The sequence below is a fragment of the Myxocyprinus asiaticus genome, chromosome 3 (genome assembly GCF_019703515.2).
Source record: "Myxocyprinus asiaticus isolate MX2 ecotype Aquarium Trade chromosome 3, UBuf_Myxa_2, whole genome shotgun sequence".
In the NCBI taxonomy this organism is placed as follows: Eukaryota; Metazoa; Chordata; class Actinopteri; order Cypriniformes; family Catostomidae; genus Myxocyprinus; species Myxocyprinus asiaticus.
Window position 1 is genome coordinate 62,081,034 of NC_059346.1, and position 21,345 is coordinate 62,102,378.

Consider the following 21,345-nt stretch of genomic DNA (forward strand, 5'->3'; position numbering starts at 1 on the left):
GGCCAGTTCCCCGAGCGAGGTGGGGGACACTCCCCCTGCCCCTACAGTGACCCGCCGCTCTCACCACCAGGTAGAAGTGTCCGCCGACGCAGGTGCGGGTGCGGTGCCTGGGCTGGTCTGCTGGAGTTGCGGGGATCCGGGACACTTCCAGGATCAATGCCCTGTGATGGAGCTGGGAATGGTGGTCTGGATCCCCGACACTCCGCAGGCTGCCACCGATCGGGCCGGAGCGTACCGGTAAGTGTCAAGGGGGGTACTCACCAAGCATTGGTGGACACGGGTTGTAACCAAACCACTATCCACCAACGCTTGGTTCAACGCGAGGCTTTGGGCACAGCTAAAATGGTGAGGGTGAAGTGTGTGCATGGGGATATTCACAACAACCCTGTGGTGACCCATGTTATTAAATTTCGGGGAACAAAACATAGAGTGGAGCCACGGTTAGTTCCCGCCTCACCCATCCGCTGATTTTGGGGACTAATTGGCCTGAATTTAGAAATGTATTAAAGCGAATATGCGTGGATGGGTCCTGCACTAAAGCAATGAGATGTGAGATGTGCGATGCTCTGGCAGGGGAGGTGGAGCCAGGGCCGTCTTCATCTGCTCCACATCAGGAGCAGTCACAAGACGAAACCCTCAAGCACGCCTTTGACCAAGTGAGAGTGATCGATGGTCAACAACTCCAGCTGAGTGTCGCCCTTTCATATCCTTATTTTGCAATTATAAATGAGCGGTTGTATAGAGTGACGCAGGACACTCAAACAAAGGAAGATACAACTGAGCTCTTAATACCGTGGAGCCGTCGGGGAATGGTGTTCCAGGTGGCTCATTATAATCCCATGGCGGGTCATCTAGGGGTAAGAAAAACACTGAACCGCCTAATAGCCAGTTTTTATTGGCCAGGCACTGGCGGCGATGTCTACAGGTGGTGTGCGGCGTACCACGAATGCCAGCTGGTGAATCCACCAGCCACCCCAAAAGCACCATTGCACCCTCTTTTGCTGATTAAGGTCCCCTTCGAAAGAATTGGAATGGACCTCGTCGGGCCATTAGAGCAGTCAGCACGTGGATATTGCTTTGTATTGATCCTAGTGGAATATGCAATGCGATATCCGGAAGCAGTACCTCTGCACAACATCTCAGCACGCAGTGTTGCAGAGGCACTCTTCAAAATAATCTCCCGGGTGGGGACTCCGAAAGAAATCCTCACCGATCAGGGCACAACATTTATGTCACGGACACTACACGAGCTTTACGAATTATTGGGCATTAAATCAATCTGCACCAGCGTTTACCATCCACAAACAGATGGCCTGGTGGAGCGATTTAATAAAACCCTTAAAAATATGATTCATAAGTTCGTGCACGAGGATGCTAGAAATTGTGACAAATGGCTCGATCCCCTGTTATTCGCAGTACAAGAGGCACATGCAGCATCTGAGGGCGGTTCTGAGATCACTGAGACGAGCGGGACTCACAGCAAACCCCAAGAAGTGCACAATTGGGTGGGTGGAGGTACGGTATCTGGGGTTCCACTTGGGCCACGGGCAGGTGCGTCCCCAAATTGACAAGACTGCGGGGATTGCGACCTGCCCAAGGCCCAAGACCAAAAAGAGGGTGAGATATTTCCTGGGGCTGGCTGGCTATTATAGGAGATTTGTGCCTAATTATTCAGATGTCACCAGCCCACTGACTGATCTCACTTAAAAGGGAGCTCCAGTCCCGGTCCAGTGGATGGAGCAGTGTCAACAGGCGTTCATGCAGGTTAAAGCCTCACTTTGCGGGGGGCTGCTTTAACACCCGATTTCTCTCTCCCTTTTGTCTTGCAGATGTACACTTCAGACATAGGGCTGGGGGACGTGCTCTCGCAGGTGGTGGAGGGGGAGGAACGCCCAGTGCTGTACATTAGCCGCAAGCTCTCACTGAGGGAGACTAAGTACAGTACCGTAGAAAAGGAGTGTCTCTCCATCAAGTGGGCAGTCCTCACTCTGCAGTACTACCTGTTGGGGTGGGCCTTCACCCTCTGCTCGGATCACGCCCCACTCGTATTGGCTCCACTGCATGAAAGATAGAAACGTGTAGATCACCCATTGGTACCTGGCTCTTCAGCTGTTTAAGTTCAAGGTGGTCCACAGTCCGTGAGCACAGATGGCTGTCGCCGACTTCCTTTCCAGAAATGGGGGGAGTGGTAGACAGGCCGGATGTTTCCCCAGCCTGAGTCAGGTGGTAGGGATATGTGGCAGTGGGGTCAAGCATGGTCAAGCATCCATCCGGAGAGAGAGAACGCGGTAAGGGCGCTTGCACCTGAGCTAGATTATGTTTAACACCTGTCTCTAATTCCAGTGAGCAGGGGGAGAGCAGCATATAAGCAGCCACGCCACCAGCAGAGAAAAGTGAGAGTCTGGCACAAGGAAGGCCATGGTGCTCCTGAAGCTGAAGCTGTTACATTTAATCTGTTATGTTTGTGAAGCTGATGTGTTTAAGTTACTATGTGCCTGTGAAGCTAATGTGTTTAAGTGACTATGTGCCTGTGAAGCTGATGAGTTTGTGAAGTTGTAAAGCATTGAAGTGGCCGATTAACCTGAGCCTGGAAAAACCTGCTTCCCTGTGTTCTCCTTCCCTTCTGCTGTGAAGCTGTTCTACAATCTGAAAAGATATTGTGTTGCGCAAGGCGAGGAGCAAAGGAAAGCTTTCTTGGAAGAATCACAGCATTTTCTCGTTCCCAGATTTTGCGAATTCAACAATAGAGAAATGTGATCGATTCAAGGAACGCAAGAAACTCTTACATCAACGGAAGATCGCTTTTGCACTGATGTTTCTGGCCAAACTGAGAATAGATACTAAGGATGGCCTCAAAATATTTACATGCCCACAGCAAGCATTGCCTTTCATAGAGACAATGGGGTGAGTAAGCCATTTGATGTTTCTCATATGGCCCCGGAGTGAGCTCGTCTCGCTGAACATACACTTGACTGTCTGAGGAAGCTGGGCACCATTTTGTTTCATTTTGTGTTGGTTCCGCCTAGCGGCTGGAGTTTGTTTTGTGTAGTAACACTCCTTCAAGAATCTCTTGCATAGACGGAGGATCACTTTTGCACTGATGTTTCCGGCCAAATTGAGAATAGATACTAAGGATGGCCACAAAATATTTACATGCCCACAGCAAGCATGGTCTTTCATAGAGACAATGGGGTGAGTAAGCCATTTGATGTTTCTTATGTGGCCCCTGAGTGAGCTCATCTTGCTGTACATACACTTGACTGTCTGAGGAAGCTAGGTGCCATTTTGTTTCTTTTTGTGTTGGTTCCACCTAGTGGCTGGAGTTTGTTTTGTGTAGTAACACTCCTTCAAGAATCTCTTGCATAGACAGAGGATCGCTTTTGCACTGAAGTTTCTGGCCAAATTGAGAATAGATACTAAGGATGTCCGCAAAATACTTACATGCCCACAACAAGCGATGTCTTTCATAAAATCAATGGACTGAGGAAGACATGGTGTGTTTCTCACTTGCCTCCAAGTGGGCTTGTCTCGCTGAACATACACTTGACTGTCCGAGGAAGCTGGGTGCCTTTCTTGTTTTTGTTCTGGTTCCGCCTAGCGGCTTGAGTTCGTTTTGTGGATTAATACTCCTTTGGGACAGTTGTGGATGAATCTGCATGTTCCTTGTGTTTATGTCTCCTATTGGCTGGAGGTTGTTTTGTGGAGTATTTTTTGCAGGATATTGGAAGGATTAGGTAATCTGCTGCACTCATGAACAGCCGGCTCACTGAACATTCGTTTGACTGTCCAAGGAAACTGAAAGTTTTTTTGTTTGTTTGTTTTTTTTGTGCTGGTTCTGCTAGAGGCTGGAGCTTGTTTTGCAGAGGAACACACAGGATACAGTTTTATGAATGAATCTACACGTTCTTTGTGTTTATTCTACCTATTGGCAGGAGTTTGTTTTATAGATTATTTTCTGTTATGTAATTCTGTCTCACATAATTTGTATAGAAGCACCGGACTTGAGCAATCCGATGGCAAAGTTGTCGTGGGGGCTCTCGTAGGTGTACATGGACTGTTTGAGTTTAGAGGGATGGACACCATGCGCGGGGTTAATGTGCACGTTTTTCTTTTTTATGTTTGTTTGGTTTGGGGGTAAGTTTTGGGGTTTCATTGTTGTACTAATGGGGAATGTGGTTTTTATAACTTTATATTTGACACACAATCTATTTTTTCTAATATGTCAAAATGTCAAATGTTAATATGAGTGGATTGTCTCTCTCCACGTGGAATGTGAATGGGTTGGGGCACCCCATAAAAAGAATGAAGGTTATTTCTTTTCTTAAACGTAAGAAATATGATATTGTGTTTCTTCAAGAAACGCATCTTTCTCCGCAGGAAGCTGAAAAATTTGGGAAGATATGGTGTGGACATGTTTTCTTTAGTGCTGGCTCAAGTAAGAGCAGGGGAGTCGTTAAATTGATAAGTAAACATCTACAATTTAAATGTCTCAAACAGATTAAAGATAAATTAGGAAGAGTCATTATTGTTTTAGCAGAAATTCAGGAGCAAAGGTTGATTTAGGCTAATATTTACGGACCTAACACTGATGATCAGGGATTTTTTTATAGATCTTGAAGGGATGTTGCAAGCCACTGGCACCCCTCATGATATAATATTGGGAGGAGATTTTAATCTTTTGATGGATTCAGTCCTTGATCATAGTGAAGAAAAAGTGTGTAAGCCCCCTACAGCAACATTGACAATTCACAGGATGTGTAAAAATCTTGGTCTTACAGATATTTGGAGACTTTTGAACCCATCTGGGAGGGACTATACATTTTTTTCATCAGTCCATAAGATTTATTCTAGAATAGATTTTTTTATATACATATCTAAGTCCCTCATTTAATCAGTTGTTGATTGCTCAATTGGAAGCATCTTAGTCTCAGATCACACCCTGGTGAGTTTAGAGGTGTTGCCACATATGGAGAAAAATAAGTCATATAGTTGGCGCTTTAATGTATCCCTTTTGCAAAATCCTGATTTCCAACAAATGTTAAAGGCTGAAATCCATGTTTATATGAAGATCAACTGGTCCTCAGTTTCCTCTGTGGGTGTGGCTTGGGAGACACATAAGGCGGTTCTTAGGGGCCGGATCATACAGTATGCCTCATTCACCAAAAAATCCAAAGCACGAGAACTTGTGGAGTTGGAAGGGAATATTAAAGTGACGAAGCAGAGCTAAAGTGCCGAATGTCGTCTAATGGCCTCAGAGAATTGACCTGATTTAAATACATATACAATACTATTTTGTCGCAGAAGGTGGAGTTTTGGTTATTCAGGGCAAGACAGTCATACTTTGAGTCGGGGGACAAAGGAGGAAAACTTTTGGCTAGGTATATAAAGCAGAGAGAGTCTTTTTCTACCATTCCCTATGTGAAATCTGCTGGTGGTGAAATATTTACCTCAGCCATTGATAATGGCTTTTAAAGAGTAAAAAAGCAAAAAAAATTATCTTGATTCTGAGATAAACTTGGAGGAGATTGACGAGGTAATTAAGGTCCTACCTACAGGCAAGGCTCCGGGGCCAGATGGCTTTGCCGCTTAATTTTTTAGATCTTATGCTACAGAACTGGCTCCACTTTTGTTAGACATTTATACAGAATCATTAAAGAATGGAAAGCTTCCGCCAACCATGACACAAGCCCGGATCAGTCTGATTTTTAAAAGGACAAAGATCCAAGCGAGTGAAAGAGTTACCGTCCAATTTCCCTGATCCAGCTAGACGTTAAAATATTGTCAAAAATTTTGGCTAACCGATTAAGTTATAACATCTCATATACATATAGATCAGGTGGGGTTTATTCAGGGCCGCAGCTCTTCTGATAACATAGGCGTTTCATCAATATCATGTGGTCAGTGGCGAATGATCAGACTCCGGTCGCTGCCATCTCACTTGATGCCGAAAAGGCGTTTGATATGGTAGAATGGGATTATCTTTTTAAGATTTTGGAAATATATGGGTTCGGGAATACTTTTATTGGATGGATTAAGTAACTTTATAGACACCCGGTAGCGGTGGTACAAACAAATGGATTAATTTCAGATTATTTTACTCTGGATAGGGGCACCCGGCAGGGTTGCCCTCTTTCCCCATTATTGTTCTGTCTTGCCCTGGAACCAATAGCAGCCACGATAAGAAAGGAGGATAATTTTCCAGGGGTGACTGCGGGAGGTATGGCGCATAAGCTTTTGCTTTATGCAGATGATATTTTATTATTTGTCTTCGACCCTACTAGATCTATGCCTTGCCTCCACAGAATTATCAATTCCTTTTCTAAATTCTCGGGATACAAAGTTAATTGGTCTAAATCCGAAGCTTTGGCTCTGACAGCGTACTGCCCAGTAACGGCTTTTTAGCCAGGCGCCTTTCAGTGGCCCAAACAGGGCATTAAGTATTTGGGTATTTTATTCCCAGCAAATTTGTGTGATTTAGTTAGAGTTAATTTTGACCCTTTAATAAATAGCTTTTCGAGTGATGTGGACAGGTGGGCTTCATTACACTTATCTATGATTGGGAAGGTTAATGTTATAAAAATGTATTGTATTCCAAAATTCAACTACCTATTACAATCTCTCCCCATTGAAGTTCCCCTCTTTTATTTAAAACAATATGATAATATAGCTAAATCCTTTACTGGAATGGTAAACGTCCTCAGATGAAGTTACACAGGCCAATTGATAAAGGTGGGTTAGGTCTCCCCAAGATTTTGTTTTACTATTATGCTGTAGGTCTCAGACATTTGGCGCATTGGTGGCTTCTACCTGAGAGAGCTCCTCCCTGGCTCTTTATTGAACAGGAGGTCTTTGCCACTATCTTGCCATCGCAAAGTCTTTCTACCAAGCTGCCCGGAGATGTAAAGACACATACTGTTATCTTGCACATGCAGTGTGGACAAAAGTTTCCCTCGTGTTCAGTTTGGACATTTACCTGAACATTTCCGCAAGTATTTAGTTAAACCCTAAATTGTGTATTAACAAGTCCCCTTTTTGCTGGACAGAATGGATTGAGAAGGGAGTTGCTACGCTGGGTGACCTGTTGTGGAATATTTTTATCAAGTTAAATATAAATTCATCAAGTATAATCAATGTAAATATAGCCATTTTTGTCTACAATTACTTCTAAAGGTCAAGCATGGACTTTACTGTGTGTTTGGGTGTGTTTAGTGGCCTGTGGGAATGAGGCCCCTGAAAATGGAATGTGTAATCACATATGGTACTCATATATGGTAAACTTGAGTCTCATGTTTTGACCCCGTAAAGAGGTTCCAGATGGGGAGGGTCCTCTCTCATAGTTTAATGTTTTCTAAGCAGACTAAAGACACAGAACAAAATGTATGGGGTGTATTGGTCACGCCCTAGGTGAATATGTGTATATAGGCCTGTTTGAATACAGAAAGTCAGTTGTGCTGTGAGCAACTCGGCTTTGCTATCTCTGATAATAAAGTCTATCTTCTGGCATCAAAACCCTAAGACTTCAAGAGTGATGTTTCACAGAGGTGGCGGAAGCCACAACACTGTATGAAAATGGAGCACTGAGATCCTTTGAAAATATTACACAGCGGTTTGGGATTCCCAGATCTCAATTCTTCAGGTACTTACAGCTGCGCCATCTACTCTGTATCACCTTTGGGTGTAGTACAAAGCCCCCTAAAGCGGCAGATACTCTTGAGACGGTACTTGCAGCTTTTGGAAAGGGTCACGAGGCTTCAGCGTACTATTCCTGGCTAATTCAGAATCTAGGGGATGGGGTTTTAACATCTCTTAAGAAGTTATGGGAGAGGGGCCTGGGTAGCTCAGTGGTAAAAAACACTGTCTACCACCCCTGGAGTTCGCTAGTTCGAATCCCAGGGCATGCTGAGTGACTCCAGCCAGGTCTCCTAAACAACCAAATTGGCCTGGTTGCTAGGGAGGGTAGAGTCACATGGGGTAACCTCCTCGTGTTCACTATAATTTGGTTCGTTCTCGGTGGGGCGCATGGTGAGTTGAGCGCGAATTCCGCAGTGGATGCGTGAAGCCTCCATACGCGCTATGTCTCCGTGACAACGCACTCAACAAGCCATGTGATAAGATGCACAGGTTGATGGTGTCAGACGCGGAGGCAACTGGGATTCATCCTCTGCCACCCGGATTGAGGCGAATCACTACGCGACCACGAGGACTTAAAAAGCGCACTGGGAATTGGGCATTCCAAATTGGTTGAAAAAGGGAAAAAAATAAATATAAATAAAAAAATAAAATAAAAGTAGTTATGGGAGAGAGACTTGAATTTGGTACTGGAGGATACCAAGAATGGGTAGGATTTTTTTTTTTGTTATTAACATTTTTATTGATTCCATTCATAAAAAAAACAATAGACACAACATAAAATACGGAATCAGATATATAAATTAAACCCTTCCCCCTGAACATCCCCCCAACCCGACACAAACACGCATTGCAGTGGTCTCTTACAATTATAGCAAAAAATTAGAAACAAACTAAAAAAAAAAAATCAAAAATCCCTCTCCACTGCCCCTCCCCGAGAACCCTCCAAAAAATCCAGATATCCACCCCTCTTCCTATTAAACAAATCCCACTTTCTTAACCTTCTGAAGATTGCCTCCTCAAATGTCGCAACCTCACTCATCTCCCCGCACCACTCCCGAAACGATGGTGCCCCAGCCGTCTTCCACCCCGAGTATTATTCGCCTGGCCACCATAACTCCGGCCAGGACCCAACCTCTCAAGTGGCTATTGCCAAAATGTATGACTTCCCCATCACCCAAAATGCAGAGTCTGTGGCAAAATGAAAACCTTGTGTCCAACACATCACACATACATCCCTGAATCTTTAATCAAAATTCCTGAATTTTAACACATCCCCAAAAAACATGGGTTGTGTCCCCGTCTTCTGATTGGCATCGCCAGCAGGTGGGTGTGTCTTTAAGACCAAGTCTATACAATCTAGAAGGGGTCCAATATAATCGATTCAAAATATTAAATTGCATCAGACGCACCCTCGAATCTCTAGATGTAGACTTGACGTTTTTTAGAATCTTAGCCCACACTCCCTCCTCCAATACCAAATTTAAATCTCTCTCCCATAATCTCTTGAGAGAAGTTGAAGCTCCATCCCCCAGACTCTGAATTAACAGGGACTAATACACTGATGCCTCATGACCTTTTCCAAAAGCAGTAATCACCACTTCTAGAGTATCTGCCCTTTTAGGGGGGTGTATGCTACTCCCAAAAATAGTACAAAGCAGGTGGCGCAGCTGTAAGTACCTGAAGAACTGAGATCTGGGAATCCTGAAATGTTGGACCAAATTTTCAAACGATCTCTTCCCAAGGGGAGTTTTGACAACATTTTTACATCTAACTGGATCAGGGAAATTGGACGGTAACTTTTACACTCGCTTGGATCTTTGTCCTTTTTAAGAATCAGACTGATCCGGGCTTGTGTCATGGTTGGCAGGAGCTTTCCATTCTTTAATTATTCAGTATAAACTTCTAGCAAAAGTGGAGCCAGTTCTGTAGCATAAGATTTGAAAAACTCAGTGGCAAAGCCATCAGGCACCGGAGCCTTGCCTGTAGGTAACCTCGCAAAGCTCCTCCAAGGTTATCTCAGAATCAAGATCATTTTTTTGCTCAGTCATCAGTTTAGGGAGATCTGATGGTTCCACAAAGTTTCTAATAACTTCATCAGTAGACCAAGATGTGAAACTATAGAGATCAGAGTAGAATTCTTTAAAAGCATTATAAATATCAATGGCCGAGGTAAATATTTCACCACCAGCAAATTTCACTGAGGGAATGGTAGAAAAAGACTCTCTCTGCTTTATATATCTAGCCAAAAGTTTTCCTGCTTTGTCCCCCGACTCAAAGTATGACTGTCTTGCCCTGAATAGCCAAAACTCCACTTTCCGTGACAAAATAGTATTATATCTGTATTTCATTTGGGTCAATTCTCTGAGGCCATCAGATGACAAACGGCGCTTAAGATCTGCCTCTGCATTTTTAATATTTCCTTCCAACTACACAAGTTCTCGTGCTTTGTATATTTGGGTGAATGAGGCATAATGTATGATCCGACCCCTAAGAACAGACTTAAGTGCCTCCCAATATTCAATAGAACAAGCTCCAGCCACTAGGCGGAACCAATACAAAAAGAAACAAAACCGGCATCCCAGTTCCCCGGATGGTCGAGTCAATTAACTCGGAGGCCGCATAAAAGTATATACCATGACTTACACAATCTGTCAACTTTATAAAAGACATCCTTTGTGTGAGCATGTAGATATTTTGTGGTCATCCGTAGTGTCCACTCTCAAACTGGCCAGGAACTTCAATGCAAAAGTAATCTTTCGTCAATGCAAAAGTTTCTTTAAGGAAAAGTGTTATTCACAAAACAAACTCCAGGTGCTTGGCGGAGCCAACGCAAAAAGAAAAAATAAACCAATATGATGCCCAGCTTCCTCAAAAGCCAGAGTAAGTACAGCGAGTCGACCCACATGAGAAACACCCAATGATTTACTCACCCATTGATTCAATAAAAGACATTGCCTGATTGGGACATGTAAATACTTTGTGACCGTCCTTCGTTTCTATTCTCAGTTTGGCCAGAAACATCAGAGCAAATGTGATCTTTCGATGATGTAAGAGTTTCTTACATTCCTTGAACCGATCGCATTTCTCTCTTGTCGAACTTGCAAAGTCCGGGAACAAGAAAATATTATGGTTCTTCCTAGAAAGCTTCCCTTTGCTTCTCGCCTGGCGCAACACAAGATCTTTATCGGATGATTTCAGAAATCTGGCCAGAATCGATCGGGGCCTATCTCCCTCAGCAAATCTGTGAGCTGGGACTCTGTGAGCTCTTTCGATTTCCAGCTTGTTGCCTGTTATGTCGAGCAGACTCGGGAAAAGCTCGTCTAGGAATTTCACCATATCTCTGCCCTACTTATGCTCAGGAATTCCAACAATTTGAACATTATTCCTGCGGCTTCTATTCTCAAGATCTTCAAGCTTTTCAAGGAGATGTTCCAAATCAACTTTGGTCACGGGCGGATTAGCGGTTAATTCCCTCTCCGAAAATTCCAGACAATCGATTCGTCTCTCAACATCAGTCACTCTTGTAACTAACTCAGAGAATTTTATTTCCATCGCCGTAATCGATCGACGTATTACAGCGAGATCCTCCAAGTCATTAAGAACCTTTGTCAACATCACCGACATGTTGGACAACTGACACTGGATCACCTCTCCCGCCGCGCCATCCAAATCGAGTCCCCGGTCTGTAGGCCTGTCGGGGCTTTCATCCTAAACACGTAAGTGTCTTTTAATGTCTCCAGAGCCCAAGGATTTTGACTTCTTTGCTATGTGTAACTGCGTGTATCAAATTTCACCAGATTATAACATAAAAATAATAAAAAATTTAGCAAAGTGCACAGAGCTCATCGCTCACACGTCTGCTTCTTGCATGGCATCACGTGACCTCGAATGGGTAGGATTTTTAAAAATGTCAAGTCTATGTCTAGGGATGCAAAGGTGTGCCTCATTCAATTTAAGATTCTGCATAATTTTTACTGGACTCCCTCTAGATTGTATAGGCTTGGCCTTAAAGTCACACCTACTTGCTGGCGATGCCAGTTGGAGGATGGGGACATAGCCCACGATTTTTTGGTACTGTACTAAGATTCAAGAGTTTTGGTCGAGGGTTCAGAGTTATGTCTGTGAGATCCTGATCACTCAGATTTCACTCTGCCCCAGACTTTGTATTTTGGGTGATGGGACGGGTGTTAACGTAGGGAATAAACACATAAAAAACTGGGTCCTTACCAGCATGATGATTGGCAGGAAGGTGATTCTTGGGGGATGGAAGTCGGCTGGTGCGCCCTCATTTCATGAGTGGTGCACCGAATTGGGCAGAGTTGCGGCCTTTGAAAAGATGTTGCATAGACGGCTAGGCAGCTTGGGTGCCTTTGACAAGAATTGGGGCACTTATTTGGCCCTCTTCGAGGGTTGCCAGGGAGGAACAGTGGAGAGGGACAGTTTAGATTGAGTGTATGTAATTGATTGATGTGTGGAACCCGTTTTCTTTTTGTTGGGTAATTTATTTGTGTTTTTTTTTTTCAGTGAGTATTTTGTTTGGACTGTCTGCTTGTATGTGTGTCTGTTGTTATTCGGTGTCTGACCACTGGGATGTGTGTTGGGTGGGGGGAAGGAGGGGGCCATATATTGATGAAACCTGATTTCGTGTTTTCATGTGCTGTTTGTGTTGATTTGTGTTTGGAATCAATAAAAATTGTTAATGACAAAAAAAAAAAAAAAAAAAATGTCATAACTTTATGTTGGGCCTCATGTATTCAGATAGAAGACAAAGGCAGGCCTAACACAGTCGTAAAAACATAACTTAAGCCCCCACCTTCTAAGTCGTAAATCTTACTGATAAAAATCACGCCAAAATCAAACAAAGGGAGTCCAAAACAGACTACAGATCCATGAAGCCTTGCCCTCTAAAGGATCGAGCTCTCAACTCCTATTGGATGAGGCACACAACAGAACGTCCCTCAAACATGACATCATCAGGACTTCAAATAATTCTGAAATGCTTCCAAAGTGGCTTCCAGCGACTTAGTTCACCGAATACGGACGTAGCTTTTTGCTGCTCTCCGGTGCAGCCTCGTGGCATAAGGAAGTAATGTCCGACTTGAAACTGTAGCCATACAATCTCCATCTCGCTGGACGAGTTGAGATTACTCTGTGTTCAACCGAACACTCTAACGGATCCGAAAGAGACCGCCGAGCAATTCGCATCTTCATCCGTTGGCCTACAGAAGTGAAGAGATTAAAGATTTCTCTTCCATCTTCAATCAAGTCGACATTTCTGAGTTCTCCGCCAGCCCGCCGAGAATCAACAGCCATACCGGCCGCCGACAATCAACAGCCGTACCGCCCACCGACAGCGCGAGGAAACGACCTCTCGTCATCACACGAGCCTCAAGGAACCGGGTCAAAGTTAAAGGATGGAGGAAAACACATTCTACCTGTGTCCTCATGCGATTCAAGTAAGAGGTTACGTCTGGGCAGAGATAGAATATTATAGTGTGTTATTCTTGTGTTTCAAGGATTTTGCTTGTACAGTTTACGGACCGCCATGTCCGCTCATTATTAATACTCAGGGTATTAATTATCACGAATTTGTTTTGCTGTATTGTGGTCCAACCAAATTGGACTGTTGTGCATTTTCGCCATCGCGGGTGAGACAGCAACTGAGTTCATCCATTAAAGAGTCAAATAATAAGGGACTTTTACGAGCCCCGCTCGTAAAACTGCGTCTCTGAGTGATGAACACGGCTGCTTTATCTCCAGCTATCGCGAAATCAGATTTCGGGCTGTCACTTAATCATCTCTCTCTCTCTCTCTCTCTCTCTCACTAACCACACTGACACACACACACACACACACTGTCACACACACACCTTATGTGTTATAGGATTATTTTTATTTCCATATCTAATCATATCACTGTTTAGTTTGTAGTTGTAAGTCGGAAGTTTATTGACTGCATTGTATTAATTATTAATTGATATTACTGCATAAATAAACTTTTGTTTATATTACAAAGAGAAGTGTTTTGGTTTGTTTTGCATACGCCTGTGTCATGCTGACGGGATGTCAGTGCTCGGATTCAAGCCTTCATTCATTGTTTTTTTCCCGAAAATCGATATTCTTCGGATGTCGATTTTCCTAAGAAAACAACCTAATGTTGAGACTGTTTTAATATTCGGTTATTAGTCCCTGATTTCAGGGTGGTGCCCCGTCAATGTTAATCCTTATTAATATTCTGTTGATTTTTGATAATTGATAATTATCTTTGAATTTGAATGATCAATAAGCTAGTGTTAATTTTAATGTTTCATCGACATTAACAATTAACGATTATCTTTGATAACTGTTGATTTAAAGGATTAAAAAAAGCTAACATTGATTCTCATCAATGTTCTATTGATTTTAATAATTAATAATTATCTTTGATAATTATTAATTATTGCTAATAACCAAACTTGCTCCTAAACGTAGCACACTACATTTACTGGAGTCCCATATGAGGTTTTAATGAGTTAGATACAATTAATTAATTTAAATATTGATTAATAACTACAGAAATAATTATTAATTATTTCTGATAGTAACACTGTTCTAAACAACCAGTTAAGCCCTACATTTACTTAATCGGTTAGCCAAAATTTTTGACAATAATTTTATGTCAAGGTTGATCAGGGAAATTGGATGGTAACTCTTACACTCACTTGGATCTTTGTCCTTTTTAAAAATCAGACTGATCCGGGCTAACACGAGATCTTTATCGGATGATTTCAGAAATTTGGCCAGAATTGATGAGGCCTGTCTCCCTCAGCGGATTGTTGAGCCGGAACCCTGTGAGCTCACTCGATTTCCAGCTTATGGCCTGTTATGCCAAGCAGATTCGGAAAGAGCCCGTCCAGAAATTTCACCATATCTCATCCTTCTTCGTCTTCAGGAATTCCAACAATTCGGACGTTATTTCGCCGGTTATGATTCTCCAAGTCTTCCAACTTCTCCCAGACATGCTCCAGATCCGCCTTGGTTGCTAGTGGATTAGCAGCTAATTCCCTCTCCGATGACTCCAGATAATCGATCCGTTTCTCAACATCCCCCACTTTTGTAACCATCTCAGTGAATTTCGTCGCCATGGCCATGATCGATCGATGTATTGCAGCAAAATCCTCCAAGTCAGCAACGACCTTCATCAGCATTGCCGATATGTTCAGCAATTCACGCCGAATCTCCTTCACTTCTCCGGCCAAATTGACTCCCTGGTCCGAGGCCTCCTGAGGGGTGTCAGTTTGAGCACGTAAGTGTCTTTTAATGTCTCCAGAGCCCGAGGATTTTGAATTCTTTGACATATTGTCTTCCAAGAACAGTTATGGATCAGGGTGTATCGAATCTCACCAGTTTATATCATTAAAAGTATCAAAATTAGCAAAGTGCGCAGAGCTCGGCGTTCACATGTCCAAATACCGCATTGTGTCACGTGACTCCCAGTAATCTTTTTGCTGCAAATTTGGATTTCCATATTGTCTGCAAATATAGGAGATATTCCATATTGTCTGCTGAACAGTAGATCAATGAGGTACATGATTATGCACAAAATCAACAGCAACATGAATCTTCACATGCTAAAGGTTTGATTGAGCTTGAATCTGTTAATACTCCTGATTCAAAGAGATCAAAGAAGGAACCATCCCTCCTGGACTTGCAAAATAACATCCTGAGAATAATAATAGAAAAAATTAATGAAAGGAAGAAAGGAATGATTTTTTTTTTTTTAAAGAACAAACGGAATAAAAAAAGCTCTTCAGCAATCCACCAAATTCCTATCTCGTGAGATTATTGACATCAAAGCAGATCTGAGTGAAGTGAAAACTGGATCAGGAGGCTAAAGTGAATGAAATGGAGAGATACAAAAGACACTAGAACTTAAGGCTTTATGGTCCCGATCAGTAGCGGTGTTAACCACCACGCAAACCAAGTAATTGCATGGGGCCCTGGTCGGAAACCTGGGCAAAGCTAAGTGGTGACGGGTGACGCGTTGTTTTCACCCGTGTCACAGGCGCTGTGAAGGCAAAGTGCTGCAGGTTCACCCATTCATGCAATAGTGTACAACAGTCTGGTTCCGGTAGTAAAAATCCCATTCATTTCTTTCATAGACTAATTGATTTTCAACGTTAACTAATAAACCTTTAAAGACAGACCTACCATGAGCTCCGAGGTTGTTCATCTATGGTATATGCTTCTGTTGAAGCATTCCGTCTGCTTTATTTTAACTTCATTGTTTAAAAATTGTCTTTAATAGCAGAATTCCTGTTGAACAACTACATTACCCATGGTCCAGCAAAGAAAGCTTCACCAATAAGAGAACCATGACCAACAAAGTGGCGAAATAAGCCCGGAAGGGACCGCTCACTTTCATGATGCAAACGAGTCTGTCTCCCTGCACTCTCAAAATACTTACTGTATATACTTGTGTATATCGGAATATTTAGCAATAAACATAAACTATATTGTTTCTATAATTATAGTCAACAACCTAAAATAAATAGTTTTAATCAAATCAAATCACTTTTATTGTCACACAACCATATACACAAGTGCAATAGTGTGTGAAATTCTTGGGTGCAGTTCCGAGCAACATAGTAGTCGTGACAGTGATGAGACATATACCAATTTACAATAAACATCAGATTTACAACACAATTTAAAATCTAATACACACTAAATTACACACAACACAATATACAAATAATAACATACAATGTACAGTATACAATACACACAATATAGAATACACATTATACAATAAAAAAGTATATATAGTATATACTGAATGTACAGTAGGTTGTATTGTACTGTATTGACATTCAGGCTGTCGGTTTATAGTAAGTTGCCAGTGTTGTTAAGAGAGAATATAATATAATAATAATATAATTTATGATAGTCCGGTGTGAGATATAAGAGTAATAAAGTGCAGTGCTGATGTATTTTTTAGCTTTTTTCCATAGTTTTATATTCTATTACGTCACTCGCAATGCTTCATGGGATTGTAGTCCGGGCCCTCATGAAAGACGGTAAGTACACAGACTTGTACCTTTGTCTTTTTGTCAGATTTTTAAATATTTTTTGCCTTAAAACAAAGTCTGTATAATGTTACGAATCACCTTGGAGTTGGTTGGTTTCATGTTTAATGGAGGATCTTAAAAAAAGTCTATGGAAGAAATGAATTGGGAAAAGTACTTCCGGAACCCACACACCTGAAAAAGTCTATTTTTTCTAAACGTTTGAACCCGCTTAAAGTTATTATACAAATCTAAAAGCCCGCATCAGTGCGAGCTCCACAGCGGATTATTACATAACAGTCCCCACTGCTGATCCTCTTATCCAATCACAGTGGACTGGAATTTCCATGCCAGAGGAAAAAACACGGTGGACGAGGCGGTCAGTTGCGGATTATATATTGATATTAATAATATTTTTTTTTCCTGATGATCAATGACGAATCACTTGCTTATTTAATGTATAAAGTATCACTTTTTAGTCTGATGTGTATAACTGGTTCAAACTTTGTTTTATTCAGTTTTTATTGAATAGTTTTTCTTGAGGAAGTTTTATGTTCTTAAAAGTAATAACTTAAAAGAGGGCTGAGGGGTAAGTCTCCGGCAGGTGAGGATCTAACCGGAACTGGCCTGAGTGTATTTTGCTAACTGGGTGGTGTTTCTTTAAAACTAGAATACTAGTAACATGAAACAAGATTTTTCAAAGGATTGCACTGGAACAATATTGACAATTATGTGTCCCAGTTTTCATAAATAATCAAAATATTATTTTTTTTAATGTCAGAAAATTCTAAATGCTCAAGTGAAGCGACTGAGTGAAATTGGCAGAGTAGATACTCATTTTCACTTCACAATAATCAAGTCAAGTAATTTTTATTTGTATAGCGCTTTTCACAACAGATCGTTTCAAAGCACCATTATAGAAAATCATGCATTAACAGAAAATGAAAACTGTAATATCTATAAAGTCTTAGAGTCATCATTGTGTAGTTTCATTAAATATGACTGCAAATTGTGTATAAAAATAAATAATGGAATAATTAAATCATAATTGTATTTAGAACCCCAGTGAGCAAGCCGAATGCGACTGTGGTAAGGAACACAAAACTCCATAAGATGTTGGTTAATGGAGAAAAATAAGGCTCACTGTGGGGGCCAGTTCCCCTCTGGCAAACCAGCATGAATGTAATGCCAATATTAGTTATTTATGTGCAGTGCAGGCCATGGTTTAAAATTAGTAAACTAAGTAAGTGTTAAGGGCCAGTGTTTATAAAAAGATTTTGTATGAACTGTAAGATTAATGACTAATGTCTTTCAAGTCCATCCTGGATTAACTGCAGAAGTTCACATTGATGCATTGTCCTTTGTTAGTTGACCGATGAAGGCTTTTGTTGGTAAGATATAATTCTTCTATGATTTATGATTGTTGTTACACCTTAATTACTAACATAAAATCATCCATCTTAAAGCTAAACCGTTGGTAGAGATTAATCAATATATGCACATAGTTTTGCCGGTATTTATTAACACCATATGTTAGCTCAATATCAAACAGTTGTAATGTTATTGGATGCTATTTGGAGAAATATCTTTGTCCATTTATTATGCTGTGCCAGTGACGAGTGCCCTCCCTCAATATCTTCAAATATGCAAGCCATGTTGATAAATGATGTTGATAAGAGATAAAACAATCAATGAATGTTTAATAATTCACCAGCAAAGGGAAAACCCCACTCCAGCACAAACAGGTTCTTTTCTGGACCAGTAATTCTTAATTGGGCATCAGTAACCAAGAAGAATGCTCACCTACCACAAAGCTGGGTCAAGAAAAGTATAACAATTTTATTTTTGGACAATGATTATTTATGGACTCAAGATGGCGCAGAGTATGGCTGCTGCGTTGCGAGCTCCGACACAACATTGTAGTGTTTTGTTTGTTTTGTTTATAATTCTTATGTTTTTTTGTATTGGATGTTGTCTGCCTTATTGTCTACGACAGACAAACACTTTTGGACATTGGTTCAGCAATTACACACCGTAAACCGGACTTCAAATTCCTCAGTGCCGACCCGCTGTTTACAAACACACCAGCGGAGCCCTTTGTCTGGGCTGCCCGGCCGCGGAAATGCAGGAGGAAAAGGGGAAATAGAGCCGGCGATCTCATCAGAGTAAGACGTTGCGCAAATCGACCCCCGCTACCCAGTATTCTACTGGCAAATGTTCAGTCTCTGGATAACAAGCTCTGCGAACTGAAAGCGCAGATCTCTTTCCAATGAGAGATGAGGGACTGCTGCATTATCTGCCAAACAGAAACTTGGATGTCTGCTGAGATTCCAGATTCAGCCATTAAACCCGCGGGGTTCTCCATGCGCCGAGTGGACAGAGCGAAAGACCTCGCAGGTAAAAGCAGAGGTGGTGGTGTATGTTTTATGATCAACAAATCCTGGTGTGATCAGAGGAACGTACATTCTATCAAGTCTTTCTGCTCTCCTGATCTGGAATTCTCATGCTTCTGTGTCGACCATTCTGGCTACTGAGGGAATTCACAGCGGTCATTATCACTGCTGTGTACATCCCGCCACAAGCTGACACAGACTGGGCACTCAAGGAACTGTACGGGATTATAAGCAACCAGGAAACCGCGCACCCTGAGGCCATGTTCATTGTGACAGGGGACTTTAATAAAGCCAGTTTCAAATCAGTCGCACCAAAATACCACCAACACATGAGGGGACCGGGTTTTGGACCATTGCTACTCTCCCTTCCGGGACGGCTACAAATCCCTCCCCCGCCCACCATTTGGCAAATCGGACCACTCTTCCATTCTGCTTCTGCCCGCTTACAGGCAGAAACTGAAACAGGAAGCACCCACCCTCAGAACGATCCAGTGCTGGTCGGACCAATCAGACTCTACACTACAAGACTGTTTTGATCACGTGGACTGGGAGATGTTCCGGTCCGCCTCTGATGACAACATCGAGCTTTACGCTAATAGCGTAACGTATTTCATCAGAAAGTGCGTAGAGGATGTCGTTCCGATCAGAACAATACGGATCTATCCGAACCAGAAACCTTGGATTAATAGCGATGTTCGCGTGGCACTTGATGCACGGACCTCCGCTTTTAATTCCGGGAACGTGGAGGAGCATAAACAAGCAAGTTATGCCCTCTGAAAGGGCATAATCAGATCAGCAAAACATCAGTACAGGAACAAGATTGAAGGACAGTTTAACACCACCAACTCTAGAAGTATGTGGCAGGGAATTAACATCATAACAGACTTTAAAGGGAATAAAAACTGCGCCGTGAACACCGCTGCCTCTCTCCTGGATGAGCTAAATACATTTTATGTTTGTTTTGAGGGAAATAACACTGCCCTCATGGAGAGAGCTCTCGTGGCCGAAGCTACAGAGGTTAGTTCACTCTCCGTCTCTGTAGCGGATGTAACCTGATCCTTACGACGGGTGAATATCCGCAAATCCGTGGGTCCAGACGGCATTCCGGGCCGCGTCATCAGAGCATGTGTTTTTAACCTTTCCCTCTCTTTGTCAGTAGTCCCCACATGCTTTAAAACGTCCACCATTGTGCCTGTTCCAAAGCAATCCAAAATAACTTACTTAAATGACTGGCGTCCTGTTGCTCTGACCCCCATCATCAGCAAATGCTTTGAGAGACTAATCAGAGATTACATCTGCTCTGTGCTGCCTCCCTCACTAGACCCATTGCAGTTTGCTTACCGCAACAACCGCTCCACTGATGATGCCATTGCATCTACAATACACACTGCTCCCTCCCACCTGGAAAAAAGAACACTTACGTGAGAATGTTGTTTGTAGACTACAGCTCAGCATTCAACACCATAGTGCCCTCCAAGCTTGATGAGAAACTCCGGGCTCTGGGTTTAAACAGCTCGCTGTGCAGCTGGATCCTGGACTTCCTGTCAAGCAGACGCCAGGTGGTTAGAATAGGCAGCAACATCTCCTCATCACTGACCCTCAACACTGGAGCCCCGCAGGGCTGTCTTCTCAGCCCACTCCTGTATTCCCTGTACACACATGACTGTGTGGCAACACACAGCTCCAATGCCATCATTAAGTTTGCTGATGACACGACGGTGGTAGGTCTGATCACTGACAATGATGAAACAGCCTACAGAGAGGAGGTGCACACTCTGACACACTGGTGTCAGGAGCACAACCTCTCCCTCAACGTCAGTAAGACAAAGGAGCTTGTGGTGGACTTCAGGAGAAGAGATAGAGAACACAGTCCCATCACCATCAATGGAGCACTAGTGGAGAGAGTCAGCAGCTTCAAGCTGAAGCCGTTGTGAAGAAGGCTCATCAGCGCCTCTTCTTCCTGAGACGGCTGAGGAAGTTTGAAATGAACCGCCACATCCTCACACGGTTCTACATCTGCACTGTAGAGAGCATCCTGACTGGCTGCATCTCCGCCTGGTACGGCAATAGCACTGCCCACAACCGCAAAGCACTGCAAAGGGTAGTGTGAACTGCCAGACACATCATCGGAGGTGAGCTTCCCTCCCTCCAGGACATATATACCAGGCGGTGTGTGAAAAAAGTCGGAGGATCATCAGAGACTCCAGCCACCCGAGCCATGGGCTGTTCTCACTACTACCATCAGGCAGGCGGTATCGCAGCATCAGGACCCG